Below are 19,397 nucleotides of genomic sequence, written 5' to 3'. Positions count from 1 at the left end.
TAAATTATTAGACAGGGTAAAGAGACACTTTCATAGAAAGCTAGTTTGAATAGAAGAGGAAGATGGAAATGGAGACGAAGCTTTCATGAAAAGCTTGTATGCATAGGAGAGAGAGATGAAGATACTTTTCTTGAGCATAGGAAGAGAGAGGTGGAAGAGGTGCAGTAAATACATTTATGCACAAAATCCCCAAGAGATGAAAGTCATTTCAAATGACATTGTCTCTTGGTGATGAAGTGGATGAGAGTACAATAATGTTTTGCAAAACGGGGTGGTATGTCAAGGCCTTTTAACGCTATTTGCTGAGTAGTGGAATTTAACTAATACTTTTGTTGTTTAGAAGAGCCAAAAGAACGCTGATGAGTAGGAAAAAATTTGTTGTTGTTTTTGTTGCTAAGTCGCCTACTATTTTTGCGGCTTCAGTAGCAAAATTTTACTCCAACGTTCTTTTCGCCTGGTGAATAACAAAAATAGTAGCAAAATTCCATTGTAGAAAAAATACTAGCATATTTCTACTACTTACCAATGTTAAAAGGCCCCGACATCTCATGTTTGCAAAATGCTATTGAAACACTACCAAAAAATGATGTTCAAAAAATGATGTTGTACGCCCAACATGTTGTGGTGGGTGATCTTGTTTCAATTTTTATGTATGTGGATAAATTACTCCATCATAATAAAACAAATGATGTTAACTTAAGCAATGCTGTTAACTTCTTGAATCGTTGTTTGTGATCTAGTTTTTGTTCTCCCCGTTACCTCCAATGGATCAACAAAGTGATCTTTTCTATTAAGCTGAGTGGAATAACATGGACTACATGGTTCTACTTTTTTCCCCCACCCTATGCGTTAGAAGAAAAGACTAAGATCATGGTAATTAGACACAATTATCGTGCTTTTATATACCATAATCTTCTTATTCATATATCAAGATCGTGGTATGTGCATTATGATCAAAATAGTGGTATTCATTCGATTTTCACAATCATGGTGTTTCCACAATCGTAGTTCATGACTTAAACTTTAATGATGTGCCGAAATCTGAATCATTCTTTGCCTTAAATTTACTCTACCTACCAATTGACGGTTTTATCCAAAATTTTACATAGAAGGTTTGCTAGGGATTGTAATAAAAACTTTTAGGATAGTAGTTGTGTTTAGCTAAATAAAGTATAGTAATATTTTTAGGCATAGCATAACGCAATGCATAGCCATAGCATACATTAAATAAAATGTATAGTGATATATTTTTTAAAAATAAATTTTGGAGAGAAACACCAGTTTATATGCACTACTCACACACCCAACTTAGGTTACAAGGACGCGCAACATAGTAGAGAGCACGGATCGACCAAGTAACACTACCTAGGACTTCGTCCGCTTTAACCACTCCACTACACTCGTGTTCACAATATAGTAATATTTTTAAGCATAGCATAACACAATGTGTAGCCATGGCTTAGTATTTAAATTTTTAGCTTAATTTATTATCGTAATATTTGCGTAGTGTAGCGTAGGGTTAAACTAATGTAGGTTGAATATTCAACTTGGCCACAATAATTAGGACTTGAAAAGCATTGTCCATATATAGGACAATAATAATTAGGATTTGAAAAGCATTGCACATATATGACAACGCGTAGCATCGTCGGCGTTTCGGTCGACAATCCTATGGATAGAGATGGTGTTGGAGTAGCTGGAGCAATGATATGAGTAGGTGGAGGTGCAACATGTGGCACTACATGAGGATGCATTTTTCTAAACCCTGGTGGGGGTAGATGTGTGACATAAGGCATGTGCCCTACTACCACCCTAGTAGGTCCTCTACTCATGTAGACATTATGTATAACCAGTCTCACAATAGGAGTTGGTAGCACACTCACTCTAGGGAGGGAATGTTTCATTGGTGTACTAGAATAAGATGTGACCCCTCTAGTAATGGTCATACTAGATATGCCAAGTGCAGGGGGCTCCACGGCTACCATGGTAACCATGGGCATGTGTCTCAGAGGCAATTTTGCATCAATCCTACATGCTATAGTTGATGTGATGCCATCCTCTGGAGGAGACATTGTAGTAATATTATCTTGGGTGGGGGTAGCTCTAGGATCTAAGAAAGTGAAGTTCATGCTAGTCTACCCTTGAGTCCCTGTAGAGCATGGCCTTGTGGGTTAGAGTATGTGGGTTGGTCCATGGTATGGCCGGGTGATATTACAAAAGTAGGATCTGCTAGAATCAAAGGAGGTATTACCATTTCACTCATTGTGGGCATTCTTTCTTTGGATGTCCCAACTTGTGCCATGGGTCTTTGGATACTTTCATGATCAATGACTCTATATATACAATTGCAGATACCTTGCAATCATTCCTCCTTTGTTGTGGCCCAAGATATGGATTGGACAATCCCTTCCCATCTAACACCATACGCTTGTGCTACGGCGAAATCCACAAGAGTCTCTGTGGATGCGTCATACTCCCAATCATTTGTGAGAAGATGTTGATCTAAGATTTGCAAGTCTAGCTCTTTTCGAGAGGTAGATGCAATGTTATTTCATGTATCGAGACTATCGGGCACTACTTGCATAGTCCTGGCATGAGACTTGTTTTGGGTGTATTGGGCTCTTTGGACATGCTAATCGTTGTTGTGCCAATTGCAAGGTCTCTTCTTCCTTTTCTCTAGCATCTTAGATTAATGGATTAACAACTTCAACTTATTCTAATGTCCTCCCATCAGGCATAAGCACTTGTATAGGGGGTGGTTCAACTCACAGTAGTTGCACCAAGTGCAACAAGAGCTCTATGGACAGGTATATCAACACGAACGCTCCTTTCTTGCAACAATGAGAGTACACCAGGTGTCTCTCTGGAGTTAACCTCAACTCCTTCATCATATATCCTATAGGTCATAAGGTTTGGTTTAGAGGAAGGGGTTGACCTTTGAGGTAGCTAGCTATGCAACCAAAAAGACTGGTATTAGGCTTGGCCAGTGAGACCTAGTTAGGTTTCTCACTTCTCAGGACTAGTGATCCTTCCATTGAGTAAAAATCTGATGATGTATCACTATGTTCCCTAGTAGAGGTCCTTTTACATTGGTAAACTGGGTTCGGACTGAAGGTCCTAAGTCCAGTGTACACTGGTACATGCCTAGTTTGATAGATACACTATCGTTTATATCGGCTCCTAATACACGCCCAAATCTCATAGGTGCATGTGATTATAGCATGCAAGACGATCCTACAGATGTCCTAAACAAGTTTGGAAATTTGGATTTTTTTTGTTTTTTTTTTAAAGAAAATTTTTGAATTGACCAAAGTTTTTCTGAAACACGTCTTTTGTATTTCTCATAACCCATCTTGCATTAGAAATAGTGTATTTTTTGGGTCAATCAAGCGCTGCATGAGTGCTGGCTTCCATAGTGAAGGAATCTCCTTAACTAAGTAAAATTGTAAAATTTTTGGGTTTCATACAAGTTTCGTCAATGTGATCGCACAACAAAATAAAACATATATATTAGGCAAGTTTGTGCGACCACTTTCAGAAAGCATAGGATTTAAGCTTCTGTATGATGCTTTAAGCATTAAGACTATGCATGATTAATGTTTCAAGCATTTATGTAGGCTTTAATTAGCTTATGCATGAGGCTTTACGCTTTAAGATTTAAGCTTATACATAAGTATTTGCATAGGCTTTAAGCTTATACATGGGATTTAACTTATGTATAATCACTTTCATAGGCTTTAAGCATTAAGACTATGCATATTATGCTTAATGCTTTAAGCATATGCATAGGCTTAAAGCTTAAGACTATGCTTTAGGCATAAAGTATTAGGCATAATGCATAGTCTTAATGCTTAGAAACTATGTAAGCTTATGCATTAAGACTATGTGGGGTATGTAATGTTTTTATGCTTAAAGGTCACTGCAAAAGCTTAATGCATTAAGACTATGTTTCAGCTTACTGCTTTAAGATATGTGTGCTCTATATGAGCTATGTAATGTATTTATGTGATGTATGCTCTATGCAATCTATGTAATATTTTTATGCATACCGTAATCTGTGTATTCGTGCAAATGGTCGGGCACAGTGTCCTACTTGCCAGGACGCACTGATATTGAGATTAAGAATTTTTGGAACTCCACCATCAAGAAATGATAATTGATCAAACATAGCAAATTAATTGATAACTCTTTCCACTTAAACTGATTATCATGATCTCAATGTAGAAAAAGAAGTTGAAACTTCTCTGTTGCACACTAAGATGAGTACTTCAAATGAATCATAAAATGGAGATCTTGTCGCTAATCACAACTTAATCAATGGGGGTTGGGAGGTTGACCATGATTTTGCTAGAGTTCATGACGAGCCAAACACATTACATGAAATATCAGAGAAGTAAACCAATACCAAGAACATCTGTTTCATGCAACCCTTGCATGATTTTTTCTCTCTCTGACTTATAAACTGCACCACCACTCATACCATACATTCATTTTAATGCGTTTGAAGAATCGGAACTCATATGCCACTCAACTGAAAAACTACAAACTCCATCAACATTCAAGCATTCACTTGCACTTTGAAATTCAATAATGCTAGGAATGTTAGTATGAGAAAAAATCCATTGTATTGTTTGATGCCTTTCAATCGGTACTTGGGCAGAGCCAATCAATCATAGCTTCATCTCTAATTGCACACTATGACGAGGCAGATCCCTCATGCCCTGACTATACTTTAATGATCGATTCATAAGAGAAATTCTCACTCTTTCCATTTTCTGGGACTTTTGAATATGTGCTTCATCTAGCTTCAAAAACAAATTTAAGTTTCCCACTACACTCATCTAGAGGTATTCCATACAACTTAACCATAGCAACTTGTAATTTTATTACATCCATCCAAATATTATTAATTTTATTGTATTCAAAAACACTCTGTCTTTTCCATTTTTCAAATGCCATAGAGCCTTCTATATGGTAATAGTTCCCAAAGTAGTTAGGAATTTCAAGATTCAATATGTGTCATTGTTTAGTGACCTTATGTGGCCTTGGCAAACCGAAAGGCCTAATTTTTTTGCTCTATCGTAACTTTTTGAACCATAATTTGGATAAAGCTAAATATCCATTTCTACTTACCCCAACCATGTCACATGTCTCTACAATATTTGATGGGCGTATGTTAAAGCTTAAGCAACTCTTTAAGAACAAATTTTCTCAAAGCTAAATTTTTTGGTAACTTAATAACTTTAACAATATCCAACTTATTCATTATCTCATTAAGAAGTTGTATCCTCTCTTATGAAGTAAGATATCTAGACTTGAAATCTCACCTATGTAATCCTTAGTAAGTTTCATCCTCCTTTTTCTTGCTCCAATTTCCTTGATTTTTATCTCTTCCCCAATGGGTGTGTTTTTTAGCCTATTTATCTTACTTTGCAAGTGTGCATTTGAATCTTCAAGAAATTTTACTTCCTGAAGGAATCGCCAGTGCCTTCCGGGTGAGGGAAGTTTTTCCGAGTTTGGTTTTGGAGGAACCGCCGAACTAGTCTCTTGTCCGGATATGCGTGGGCAAGGCCCCGAGTGTGGATCCCTGCCCTGCGCGAGAGGCTGATGCTGCTTTCGCTGCCAGCACCCTTAGAGGGGGCATCGTGAAGGGGGTAGGGGTCTCACAATGTGCATCTCCCTTATCATGAATCTCCCTTATCATGAAGGGGGTAGGGGTCTCACAATGTGCATCTCCCTTATCATGAATCTCCCTTATCATGTACACATGTTGCGCCTTTGCTTTCCATCCATCTTTTGCTATCTTGAATTCCAAGATACGTGCCTTCCAATGGTATTGTACTAAGTCTCTTCTTTGACTTTTTATCCTATGAGGGCCTTTGCATGATGGTTGCGTAGCACCCAATTGTTTAATTTGAAGTTTATACCATTTCACACACCTGAATCATCTTTAACATTATAAAGAATGCATGATGAAATGGCATTAGGAGTGAGCCTCGGGTTATACTATTGTCTCAACATTGTTAGATGATGAATAGAGGAGAGGATGATGCAAAAAGACGACTAGAAAGATGCCTCGAGTAGATTAGGGAATTCAAATTTATTTACTCATTTTGGGGAAATCTAAATCTTAAATTTTTACTTTTTTAAGTATTGATGTTTAACATGTGAGGACAAGCCCTTGAAGTTGGACCCCACTGACGTTGAAATAGCTGCGTCTCGTATCACATTAAAGTGGTGATAACCCACTAAAATAGCCAAAACTAGTGAAATTGAATACAAGGAGTATTTCTTGAATCAGTATCCCCAAAACTTCTTGATCAAGATTCTGAATTTCATACCAGAATTCCTCGAATTCTATAACCTTGATCCAGAGATCAATTCGAAGGGTCTCAAACTTAGTTTCAAATTTGGCGAGAGTTTTGAGTGTATTTTTCTAAACTGGTCACACCTTCTTTCCTCGAAATTGACGAAAGAGTTTGGTCTTGGTCATAGTCTGATTCAGGGTTCGAGTCGGATAAGATTTTTCCTGAACTATCTTTCTTGAAACGGTTTGATAATTCAGTTACTATTTTACTGAATTTCTTTCTTTGAATATTCACTTAACTGATTTCTAAATTAGTTATGAATTCCAATGAGGAATAAATTAATCATTTATCTAAATATTTCGATCTCGATAGATTTCTTGAATTTCCTTTTACAAAACGATAAAAGGATAGAACTTTCTCTCTTAGAGTATTTAATTATTCATTTATTAAATACTCATAGAATTTAAACATAGAATTCAAGAGAATTCCAATTTTGATATAAAAATTCTTTATGCATCTATTTATGCATGAAAATCAACTTCAATGGGAATAACACTTTTATATTTTAAAAAATCCTTTTATGCATAAAATCAAATCTAATAGGAATAACACTTTTAAAATAAGAAGAAGTTCTTTATGCACCTATTTATGTATAAAAATCAATTTTTATAAGAATAACGCTTTTATAATCAAAAAATTTCTTTTATGCATTTTTCTATGCATAAAAATCAAATTTAATAAGAATAACACTTTTGTAATAAAAAAATTCCTTTATGCATCTTTCTATGCATAGAAATCAAATTTAATAAGAATAACACTTTAATAATTAAAAAAATCCTTTATGCATCTTTCTATGCATAGAAATCAATTTTAATAAGAATAACACTTTTATATTAAAAAAATTCCTTTATGCATCTTGCTATGCATAGAAATCAATTTTAATAAGAATAACACTTTTATAATTAAAAAAATTTGTTTATGCATCTTTCTATGCATAGAAATCAATTTTAATAAGAATAACACTTTTATAATAAAAAAATTCCTTTATGCATCTTTCTATGCATAGAAATCAATTTTAATAAGAATAACACTTTTGTAATAAAAAAATTCCTTTATGCATCTTTCTATGCATAGAAATCAATTTTAATAAGAATAACACTTTTATAATAAAAAATTTCTTTATGCATCTTTCTATGCATAGAAATCAATTTTAATAAGAATAACACTTTTGTAATAAAAAAATTCCTTTATGCATCTTTCTATGCATAGAAATCAAATTTAATAAGAATAACACTTTTATAATAAAAAAATTTCTTTATGCATCTTTCTATGCATAGAAATCAAATTTAATAATTAATATCAATGATATCCATGCATATTCATAGGTGAATATGTATATGGAGTAATTAGAATATTCCTTTTAGATGCAAAAATGGTGGGAATTACTCTTTTGGAATAACATAAAAACAAACTTTCTTTTTCACAATATTCTAGAAAATTTTGCCATAACCTCCTTTGTATGGCTGACCATTTCTCATTTTTATCTTTCTTCACTTAACTTAATTAGCCCAATTTAGAATTATAGAACTCTAATCTACACAATTTTCTAAATTCATGAGAGTAAGCAATAAGAAGAGTTTAATTAATCACTTAGTTAATCTTTCTAGGATTTAAGAAAGGTTGGAATGTAAAGAAGAGAAGGGGGTGGCCTTTTCATCAAAGGCATAGCATTTGATTTTAATTCAATCATTTGCAAAACATAAAAATCAAGAAAACCATTGATTTTTCATTAAAATTTGTAAACAAAGTAAGAAAATTAGCTTACATGGAGCTTGTAAGCTCTCCTTTGGCTTGAGGGATCGAGGGTTCTACTATTGTTTGAAGCAATAGTGGCCACCAATTCACTTTGGAGAGGATCAGGCCAAAAACAATTAATTTATTAAAAAATTCAATGTAGACACGAGTAGAGTAACAATGCATAAACACCATTAAGCTTTTACAAAGGGGGAGGCTTCTATTTATAGAAAAAAGTGAGCCTCTAACCAAGAAAATTGATTCTAGAATTTTCCAGATCAGTTTCATCAATTTTTGACCATTTTTGGGTCAATTCAGCTTACTTTATGGATCTAGTTTTGAAACAGGAGAGAGGAGAGATGAAAATATCTCATTTTATTGATTAAGAATTGGGGGTATTGATGAGAAAAATGGCACCTACTTCATGAGGGGAGATCCCCATTATGAGGTGTCAAAATTCAGTTTTTTAATTCTTTTCTTTGGTCCTTAGTCCACTCTTCATGTTATGTGAGCATTTACTCTCTTTTTTTTGGGGGGGGTCTCTTTTATTCTTCAATTTATCTCTTCCCTACATTTGGATTAATCTTATTGGTCCATAGGAACCTTAACACTAGTTCTGTAATTGGACACTAAAGTGTCCTGAGGACACTAAAGTGTCCTGAAAGTTAGCATTTTTCTTGAATTTTTGTGGGCAATCTATTAAGAGTTTTGAAATGCTTAACATCCACAGATGTTCCTCAAGACCCCAAAAAAAAAAATGAGATTTTTTAAATTGCACTTTTCTTAGCTTTTGCAAGGCAATATTTTAATTTTCTTAGACGCATGCTGATAAAACACATGATTTTTGCTGTTTTCAAAATAGTAGTAATTTGTACATAACTTTTAGAAGGGACATAGTTTGATCATGAAACTTGGCTTGATGGAAATCCCATGATGTAAACTAAATCTTTGAATCATCAAATGATAATTATTGGATAAATTTTTGACTCGCTAATATTGAAATGATGTTTTTTATACAGGTGGAGCATGAATTTTTCTCCTTCCATATGCAAGCTAATAATGTAAAATTTGAGGTGCACCCATATTATATAGGGTAAATACTACTTTGTTTTGAATTTTCCAAAACTTTAGAGCCACTTTTTGGGCCTCTTCTCATACATGGCCTTTTGCGCAACCTTCTTTTAAATCGTAAAATGTCTAATTATGAGTCTAATTTTGATTTTCATCAAAGGGGAAAGCTGTGTAAGTGCATTATTTGTTGTAACTATAGGTGTAGACTACTTGTGCAAGCATAGTTATGATTAGTTTTTGAAAAAAGATGATCAAATTTTGTATTTTTATTTTTTACAGTTTTTTTAGAACTAGGCGATAAGAACCTACTTAAGTGGAGGCTAAGTTAGTGTCATACACATCAAATTATGGCTTATTTATCTCATCTCAAGCATGAAAACCAATAATCAGCATTCTCATTGATAGGGCTACAATTTTTTTTAGTGGCGTGATTGAGTTTTGATAATACGCGTTACTTTTGCTGATTTTATACAACTTTTTTGGAAAAAATTCTAGGAAAGGAAAATGATTTTTTTGGTGAACTTCTACCTCCTTGGACTGATGTATGCTATCAAAATATCTTGGGAAAAATGCTATTGATATCATTGGATTTTTTTTTAGAGAGAATGATGCTTGCATATTTGGAAAAATCCTGAAAAATCCTGAAAAATGTTCATTTTCAAGACATATGCTACTTTGTTGCTTATGTACTTCCAAATAAAAAGGCATTTTATATGTTTAGCATTTTTTACATAAGCATAGGGTTATGTTCTACATGCCCAATGAAGCATTTTGGTTTTTAAAGCCTACATAAGGAGTTTAATTTTTTTTCGCAACCCCCAAAAAAGGACACTCAAGTGTCCTGTTTTGGTACCAAACTAGTGTTAATTGGACCATAATCCAAAATTTTCAGAAAATCTTGACCATTAGGCTGTCTTTTGTGCACATTTTAATTTATTTCTAATGCACCTTAGGAATTTCTTTTTAAACTTCTATTTTAGGAAAATTTATTTTAATAAGAAGGGATATTTATCCATCCAAAGATATCTAAAAACTGAATCACCTCTCTCTAGAATATTTTCTCTCTCTAGGCCAAAACAGGTAGAAACAAGATCTTTTATTATTTTGAAAAGGGGATTGATTACAGAGGAAGAAACTGAACATCTTGAGGGGGTGGGGAGGAATCTTACACTCATTATGATTTCTCAAATTTCTGCTCTCTTGTCACCAGCAAACAACTCTTCAACTGAAATGTTGACATGTCCTCGGAGGCCACCTTCACAAATTCAATCTATTATGATTCATAATACACTAGATGCAAAAAATGCATGGAATCCTCTAAAGGTTTCAAAGGGGAGTTGGATTTTGCTGCAGCCATCACCTCAAAAAGAGAGCGAAGAGGAACATTAGCAAATGATTTTATATCATGATATAAAGGAAGAATCCAAGGATTCAGACACAGAAGCAACAAATCAAGTATCAAAAAGGTCCTTGCCCAACATGTGTATTTGTTTAACGAGTTAAGGCTGGATGGTTGGCCACATGATCTTCCATGACACAGACCCAATTGTAAGATTCTAATTCATTGTAGCTTCATTTTAAACTCAACACAACTTTTTTAATCAGATTGTTTGATTAATTATTCAAACGCGTATCCTTCAACATATATTTATGGAAACCAATGGAATCAATAATTGGCAGCTTTTGGCACATTGAGTAAGGCTCCTCTGCTCAAATTCACAAGTCCAGAGTGGGAATTACCAAGTACAACAATAAGTGAAAGTTATCGAGCAAAACTTTTCCAAGAGGTGCAATGTAATTTCAAACCACAGATCTCTAGAAGACTCATTCAAGTAGCGTTCGCAATGCCAGTAAACGGTATTTGTGGATTTGTTTACAAAGTCAATCAAATGGGTTACAAAAACATTGTTTGTCTGTGAAAACATGCAAAACATGGATATGCTTGAAATCCTTGACAGAGGATGGGATACAAAGGAAGAGAGAAATGTATTTTCTTTGTGGTAATGAAGACAATGTGTTGCAAGTATGTCGTTCGTAGTCAGAACTTCATCATGTCTTTCTACTATTTATACTATAGACGTCTACACAAAGTACATAAAAAATTAGTGACAATGGATCAAAACATGGATGACATGGATTGCAATTCTCTTATTGAAATTGTAATTAAACTTAATGATAGAGTAATTTCAATGGTAACTATTAGTGAAAATTGCAGTCCACAAAAGTTACGACAAGATATCATGGATGAGAGCCAAACAGAACTGCATTCTGACTTCCATTTCAAAGTAGGCAACAACCAGGTAAACAATCCAATACTATCAAAATGCATAATGTGACGATTCCTAAAATAATCTTTAATTTATAGGTGTTAGCGAGACGTGAGAAACACATATATTGTAAAGACCTACAAGACAAATAGGACGATTCCTAAAATAATCTTCTTTAATTTATAGGTGTCAGCGAGACGTGAGAAACACATATATTGTAAAGACCTACAGGACAAATAGGTGGCACTAACATGTAAGTGACCTTGATTATTATTATTTTGCGGTAATTTGACTTTGAGTGCATTTCAAACAATTCATAGAAGGCCAAGGAGGACAACGAGATAACATTTCAAGACACACTTTAAACAAAGAAGACAACAACAATGTGATATTGGTCAGAGTTGGGTTCTATGTCATATCACATTGTTGTGGTCGTTTGTTAAACGACGTTCAAAAAAGTTGGAACATACACTTCAAGAGCTAAATAATCACAGCAATGTGATACTAGGTCAGTCTACTAGCAAGTATACCTTGTATCGCATTGTTGTTATCATTTTGGGGGGTAAAGAAAAATTATAACGCCTCATCACACCATTAAAACTATGTTTGCCCTGTGTTACATTTGAATGAAGATGTTTGAATGCAAAATCTTTTGTTTCAGTAAACGACCACAACAACATGATATGGGACATTCAACATGGACTTTTGACCCACATTGTGTTGTTGTGGTTGTCTTCTTGTGTCCATAATTGTTTTGTCACTTGAACTATATTCAATGGAGATTTTGTTAAAAATTAACCATACATTTTATATGCAGAAAGAGATATGGACTAAGGTGCCAAGTTCGAGCTATCTGCACCAATTTTGGTTGAGGGAGGGGGGACCTCCTGTAGTTGGTTGAGGGAGGGGGACCTCGTGTAGTTGGTTGAGGGAGCGCTCTTAAAATGGGTTGCCGAAAATGGAGAAGCTCTTGTTTTCAATAGGGGGAAGCATCTTGGGATTCTTCAGCCCACAAGCCAGTGCATAGGCTAAATAATAATTACCTCTTAAAAAAAGGTATTTGGGTCCCTATTGAAAGGTCCGCAGAGCAAATTCCTTATCCAAAAGAAAAGCTTTTTCTGTGTTCCACCTCCTTGGATATCCCCCTAGATACCTTGAAAGAACCTTTAATACATTAAGAACAGAAGTAGCATTCTCCTTCCAGAACCTTGAATGGTAGACCAACACCTGGGAATATCTGAGGGATTTCATGTCATTGCCCCAGCAACAAAGAGTCCTTTCTGAGTCCTGCCGCATGACGTTCTCTAGAGGCACGAAGGATAAATGGATCTGACTCCACATACGACCGGAAGACAAAATTTTAGAAATGATTAGAACTTGCCAAATTGAATTGCTATAAACCAATAGAGCTACTAGAAATGCGTACCTTCTGATTTTCATCACCAACAACAGATTGACACTTGTGCTCTCAACCATTCAGCTCAACGTTGCAGCATCCATTCCTATACGGGAAATGTTCCTATACAGGAAATGCGTACCTTCTTATTTTTATCACCAACAACAGATTGACACTTGTGCTCTCTACCATTCAACTCAACGTTGCAGCAGCCATTCCTATATACAAGAAATGTTCAGCCTCTCGTGGATACCCCTAAACTTGTCTTCAGAGGGGAGAGTAGACTCGTAAGCAACCACATCTTGAAACATTTTACAAAGGGTATCTTCCACAGACAAGAACTACCTTTTCTTGATTTTTTAATCTATTTGGAGGTAGTTGTCATCTCCATGCTCAACAAACCCTTCATCTTCATCGAGATGCTGAGTAATGATGGGGCAAGGCAGTAGTTCTACCACAAATTAAATAGAGCCTGTATGTCTATCAAGAGGACATAATGCTTGCCTTGAATTGGGAACAAGGGTAGAATTGACAAGGGCACATACCCAACATCCTTGTACCACCCTCACCTTAAGGTCCAGGAGAATCCTCGAAGTTCTCATCCAGTTGTAGATGGAGGTAGATGATGAATCCCTCATAAAATTGAACAAAGATGCATTTTCTTTTGTGGAGTGGGAGTTTTCTCTCCTTGCAAAGAGCACTGGATGGCAACCTGCTAAGAAGGCATCTAAGCTTTCGTACAACTTCCTTGGTATGCTTCACATCAAGGGAATGAACGAACGGAACACCTTTAAAATCCACTTGACCACAGAAGTAACATTTGTGAACTCAAGGTGCTAAGTAGCAAGCTGGGAATCAAGGAACCTCACCACGTTTGCAAAAACAAACTTGGTGTTCAACATTTTTAAAATCTCTAGATGGTGATGGTGTTGTTTGAATTTGTAGATAAAGTCAAATAGCTTGACTTCAAGTGTCTCAGCGAGTTTCATCTTCCTCTTTCACAATTGCGAAATTGCTAGGGCCAAACCTATATTTGTCCAAAACCCAACAACAGCAAACAAGCCATCAATGAACACCAAAGTTGAACAATGTGAAGAATTTATCGACAAACAATGACAATATAACAAAAACGACTATAAGAACATGAAGGGTGTGTGTCATACGTGAAGAAATAGCTCTCATTGCATTGTTATGGTTGTTTCTTTAACTAAGTAAATAACCCTCAATGATGGTAGAAAGCAAGATATACCGACGCTACACCTTAGAACGACCATCAAAATGCAATGCTGGCCATCCTTATAGGAAGAGTAGTAGACAACTACTTGAAGCTTAAGCAAACAAGAACATGATAAAAAGATGAGCATAGTAGACATTCTCTTAAAAAATGACCACAACAACGCGATGGGAGATCATCTTAATGGAAAGAATATGCCTCCTCGTGTTGTTATGGTCATTTTGGGGTAATATGCATAATTCAAGGCAAAACTCCAAACAAAGAGAAATATGAGGAAACTGGAAGGCAGAAACATATAAAAGGGTAAGAGTTACCTCCATAATTGATGACAAGGAAGGATCTGGGGTTTGACAAAGGTGCAGTGAAGGACGTAGACGAAGATGAAGGTGCAGTGACGAGGAAAAGATAAAAAAAGGAATGAGAGTGGGAACGTTAGGTAGGCTCAAGGAAAGGGCTTGAAGACCAAGACATTTTCCACGTGGCCCAAGATTTACAGAAAGTGCATGATGTGATTGACGTCCTGAAAGGTCTCCTGATGACCGAGACTTTTTCCACATGGCACATTCAATGCCAATTAATGCTATATTTAATTTTGCATGTCGTCACTATTGTCATCATGGGCCTCCCGACTTGTGTTGCTTTCTGTGTCTTCATCATTGTCTTCGTCCTCATGACTACGCTATTTTGTGGCTGATTCTACGACCTCGCAAAGGTACTAAAGTGACATGAATTGGGTTTTTGGCTATAGAAACCACTTCAAGATTGGATCACCCCATTCCAAAGTTTTTGGATTTTTGTGTCGTTATTCGCTATTGGGGTCGCCTCCCAATTTCTGTGTCATTTTTGTGTTTCTTTGAGATACGGCCTTTGCATAGTTGTTCATCTAATGTAGGTAGCTTAGAAAACAATCTATCCCCCAAAACGACCGCCGCAACAATGCATTGGGAGGTCATCCCACCGGAAATTATACTTTGTATCACGTGCTATTGTGGTCGCTTTAGTAGGGGATAGAAAGTTTTAGAGGTGAGGACCCTTCTATCTATCAAAACTACCACAATAATGCGAGGGGAGGAGGAATTCTACCAGCAAGTATGTGTGTTATCGCATTGTTGTGGTAATAATGGTGTTAAAGAGAAACACAAGATGGCAAGTCCTTTCCATCCCATAGAACTACCACCACAACACGATGCTAGGTCATCCTACCGGCAAGTATACCCCATATAGCATTGTTGTGTTTCTTTTGGGTGTGAAGATATGTTTCGTTTTGAATGAAGATGCTTGAATGCAAAATCCTATGTTTCGGTAAATGACCACAATGTGATACAGACCAAATCTTGGTAAGAGGATCACTACCATCGCATTGTTGTGGTCGTGTCTTGCTTTTGTGTATTCAGTTCTCCTATGTCATTTTCTCAACTTGCTCATCATCATATTGTTATTGCTGTCAAAGGATGACTACCATCGCATTGTTGTGGTCCTGTCTTGTTTTTGTGTATTCGGTTCTCCTATGTCATTTTCTCAACTTGCTCATCATCATATTGTTATTGCTGCCATTTATAATAGGTTATGTGTTTTCATGGTTTTAGCTATCATGGCCTCGAAGTCCATGGCCTCTCAAACCTCAACAAGCAATCCTAGCATAGCATGACAATAGGAAAGGGCAAGAACATAGATATTGTGAATCAAGCTCAGAAGACTCGCATGAAATTGTGTGAGCATGCTGAAAGACATTCACAAGGTCTAGAAGCACATGTCCATTGCCATACTAATACTTCCCTTCTAGAGGTTGGTCAGGCGTATCTATGTGGATTATAGCCTAAATATGCGCTGGCAAGCTTCTGCCCTGGGATGCCTCCAAGAGTCCGCGGAAGACTTGCTTGTAGAGTTCTTTTAGGATAGCTATGTCCTTGTGGCACACGCTAAGCATGTTACCATCATGCCCAAGGACATGGATTCTCTTCAGCGTCTCCATTTCACGTACGAAAAGACTCTTGAGCCTGTCGTTATTCCTAATCAAAGAATGAGGGAGATCTTGGAGTTCCCTCCCATTCTGAGGCAAAGGGTCAGGGTCAAGGAGGTTCCAATCACCCATAATTGAGACACTCACTCAAAGAGGAAGGTTGAAGCCCTAGGACAACTAGATGTTGACAATGCGTAGGAAGGAGGAGGTGAAGAGAGTGCGGCTAAGTAGCACAAGAGCAAGTACAAGAGACAGTGCGACAGCTGGGGGAAGAGAGAAGGGCTAGGCCCGAAAGGAGAAGAGTGCAAGAAAGAAGAGATCGATAATGGAGGGATAAACAGGAGTTGGCTTTTGAGCTTCGTGCGACAAACTCATAGGCCCTCGAATATCTAAGGCCGTACTTTGAAGTCCAGGTCTCGATTTGCAATGCTCACTATTTTTTCATTGTCGACACCGATGAAGTAGATATTTAGAATCACGCAGGGAGGTCACTGACGATTTGATGTCCCTAATTCTTAGGTTGGTGACATTCTAATGTATCTTTTCACTTGTGGGATCCATTGTAATTTTCTCTAATTTCATGTTTTGCTTGTTTTTATAGCCTTGTCATTTCAAGACTACGAGTAAATCACCAGTCGTCGGTGTATATGGTGAATTCTCTGGCCTTAGTGGTCCTTGCATTAGAGGTCACTAACATGATCGATGTCCGTGAGACTAGTTCTACATTTCAAGCCTTGTCATTTCAAGACAACGAGTAAATCACCAGTCGTCGGTGTATATGGTGAATTCTCTGGCCTTAGTGGTCCTTGCATCAAAGGTCACTAACATGATCGATGTCTGTGAGACTAGTTCTACACCTGCATCATCGATATGATGCAAATCATGTTCGTTTCATACCACGAGGAGTAATTTGCTTAATTTCTTTCATTTCTATTGTTCATGGTTTGGCTTCATTTTTCTTATACATAATTCTCAGTCCATCCTTTTGCGTAGTTCTATTGGAGTTTGGTGATGTACCACCTACTGACCAGGAAATGTTACTTGGTCAACTCCACCCCGTTGGCACTCATGCTAACATTATATTGTAAGTACATGCAATAAAGACAATTCAAATTTTTGGCTATCATATGGATAATGTATTTATATTATTATCTTGTTTAGGATGCAGATCCTTGAGGAAATTCATGCAACCCTAGAGGGTGCCGCACAGGAAGATTTTATAAGTTGTACAAGATATATTAGATGTAGGATTCCACATCAACCGGATGGCAACTCCTGTGGTTGGCGTGTCGCGTCCCATGCCATCTTGTTGATACACTCTCTGCTTGAAATACCATTAGAGGTACAATTTTGTACATCACATTCTAAATACCTTTCTCAGAGTCTTTTTTTTTAATGTCTATTATTCATCCTTGACCTTTCTTTTTGTTTTTTGTAGAACCCCCCATTGAATGCTTTTAAGGAGGAGGACTACGATATTTTTTGAAGCGAACTTATCGAATAGATAATCAACCAAGTTAAAATTAGTCCCTGGGATTATCCTTATCCTTTAGGCCACCGACCCCACGACGGTGCACCTATGCCCCCCCTCGACACAATGCTCAAGTAACTATCGACCTCGATAGTCCTGATCATCCTCCTACTCGTGGGGAGTCCCCCCCCCAAACATCATAAGGGATTTGTAATTTTTACCTTTGTGTACAAAAGTTATCACTGAAATATACATTCTCTATATAGGAAATCTTTCAAGATAGGACTACCCCCTATCGTGTTATTGTGGTGTTTTTGTAATAAACATCTCTTGTTAATAACACCATGTTATAGATAAGGAAAAAATGATGATAAACTTCTTTAGTTGTAAAAGTGAATTCTAACATGAGGCACTAAACATGATTTTTTTGTATCATCATGCACTAAACAGGATTTTTGTGAATGACCATAACAGTGTGATATGGTTCATCTTTCAACACAGGATTACTCCCTGTCGCATTGTTGTGGTCTTTTGTAATAAACATGTCTTGTTAATAGCACCATGTTATAGACAAGGACAAAATGATGATCAAATTCCTTAGTTATAAAAAAGATTGCAAACATGAGATAATAAACATTATTTTTTTGTATCATTATGTGGTAAACACGATTTTCATAAGCAAACCATAATAAGGATATGGGTTCTCTTTCAACACAAGACTACTCCCTGTCATGTTATTATGGTCTTTTATAATAAACATGTCTTGTTAATAGAATCATGTTATAGACAAGCAAAAAGATGATGAGAAACTTCCTTAGTAATATCTCCATCCAGATACAAAAAAGCTTGTACATACTTCCTCTTGCTATTTTAACGTACAAATTTTTTTTAGAAGAGCAATTTCATTTTGTGTGTAGTCTACCTAGTGTTGATTGATGCACACTTTCTGTAATCGCCACTCTAAGTGTTTTTGTGCAGCATTTGGCCCTCTCTGTGCTTGTTACCTTTTTGCTTTTTGTGTACATTGATGTGCTCTGTAGTAAGGCCTCATGCGCTCCAATTAACTTTTTATTTGTAATTTCTATAGAATCCTCCGGCAGAACCATTGGAATATTTCATGTAGACTGTGTGCTCTCACTTTCCCTCCTACATGTCTCGTGTGGCAAAAGTATGTGCTTCTTTCTTGATAGTGAGACTTCTCCATTCCTTGTGTTGACCATATTGATGAACTTCCATACTCTTTCACAAACCATGGTAGATGGTTGTATATTATGTGCTAGAAAGACAATTATGAATGAAATGAGTTCTAACCTTATAATGCATGATGAATGAAATGAGTCCTTACTAAATGAATGAAATGAACTCTACTATGTAATGCGTGATGTTTAATTGGATCCTCCATGCATCTTTATCGATTTCCAAAATTTCTGGATGGTGGATTCGAAGATGTTAAGGTCATTCTTGTCTCAAAGTTTCTCCTAACAAAAATGGAAGATCTTTCTATGGATTTCCACACATCTACCTTCTTAGTTCTTGCATTGCCATATTCATCCCCATGATCCTTTACTGCATTATGCAATGCTTTCCATTTCTCATATGACACTGTAGTGCTCCTCCTTCTTGTTCCTACATTCTGTCTATTGCTGGAAAGAAATCACCTTTCTTTCACTTCACCAATTGATGGTACTTGGACACTCTCTGTGTTGACATTTCCCCCATGCAATCCAATGTCAGATAAAACTTTTCCAAGGCTCTAATAGCCATTTTCTCTTGCATATAGACAAGAGCTTCGAAGCAAATCCAATGTACAAGAATACGAGTTTCTCAATTATCCTGCACAATGCATGCAATGTGCATATATGTACTCTTGGAAGAGGAATATCTAGCAGAGGTTGG

Source organism: Cibotium barometz, chromosome 41 (genome assembly GCF_041138505.1).
Source record: "Cibotium barometz isolate CiBa-2024 chromosome 41, ASM4113850v1, whole genome shotgun sequence".
NCBI classification, from domain to species: Eukaryota; Viridiplantae; Streptophyta; class Polypodiopsida; order Cyatheales; family Cibotiaceae; genus Cibotium; species Cibotium barometz.
Note: the sequence above shows the minus strand (reverse complement) of the source record.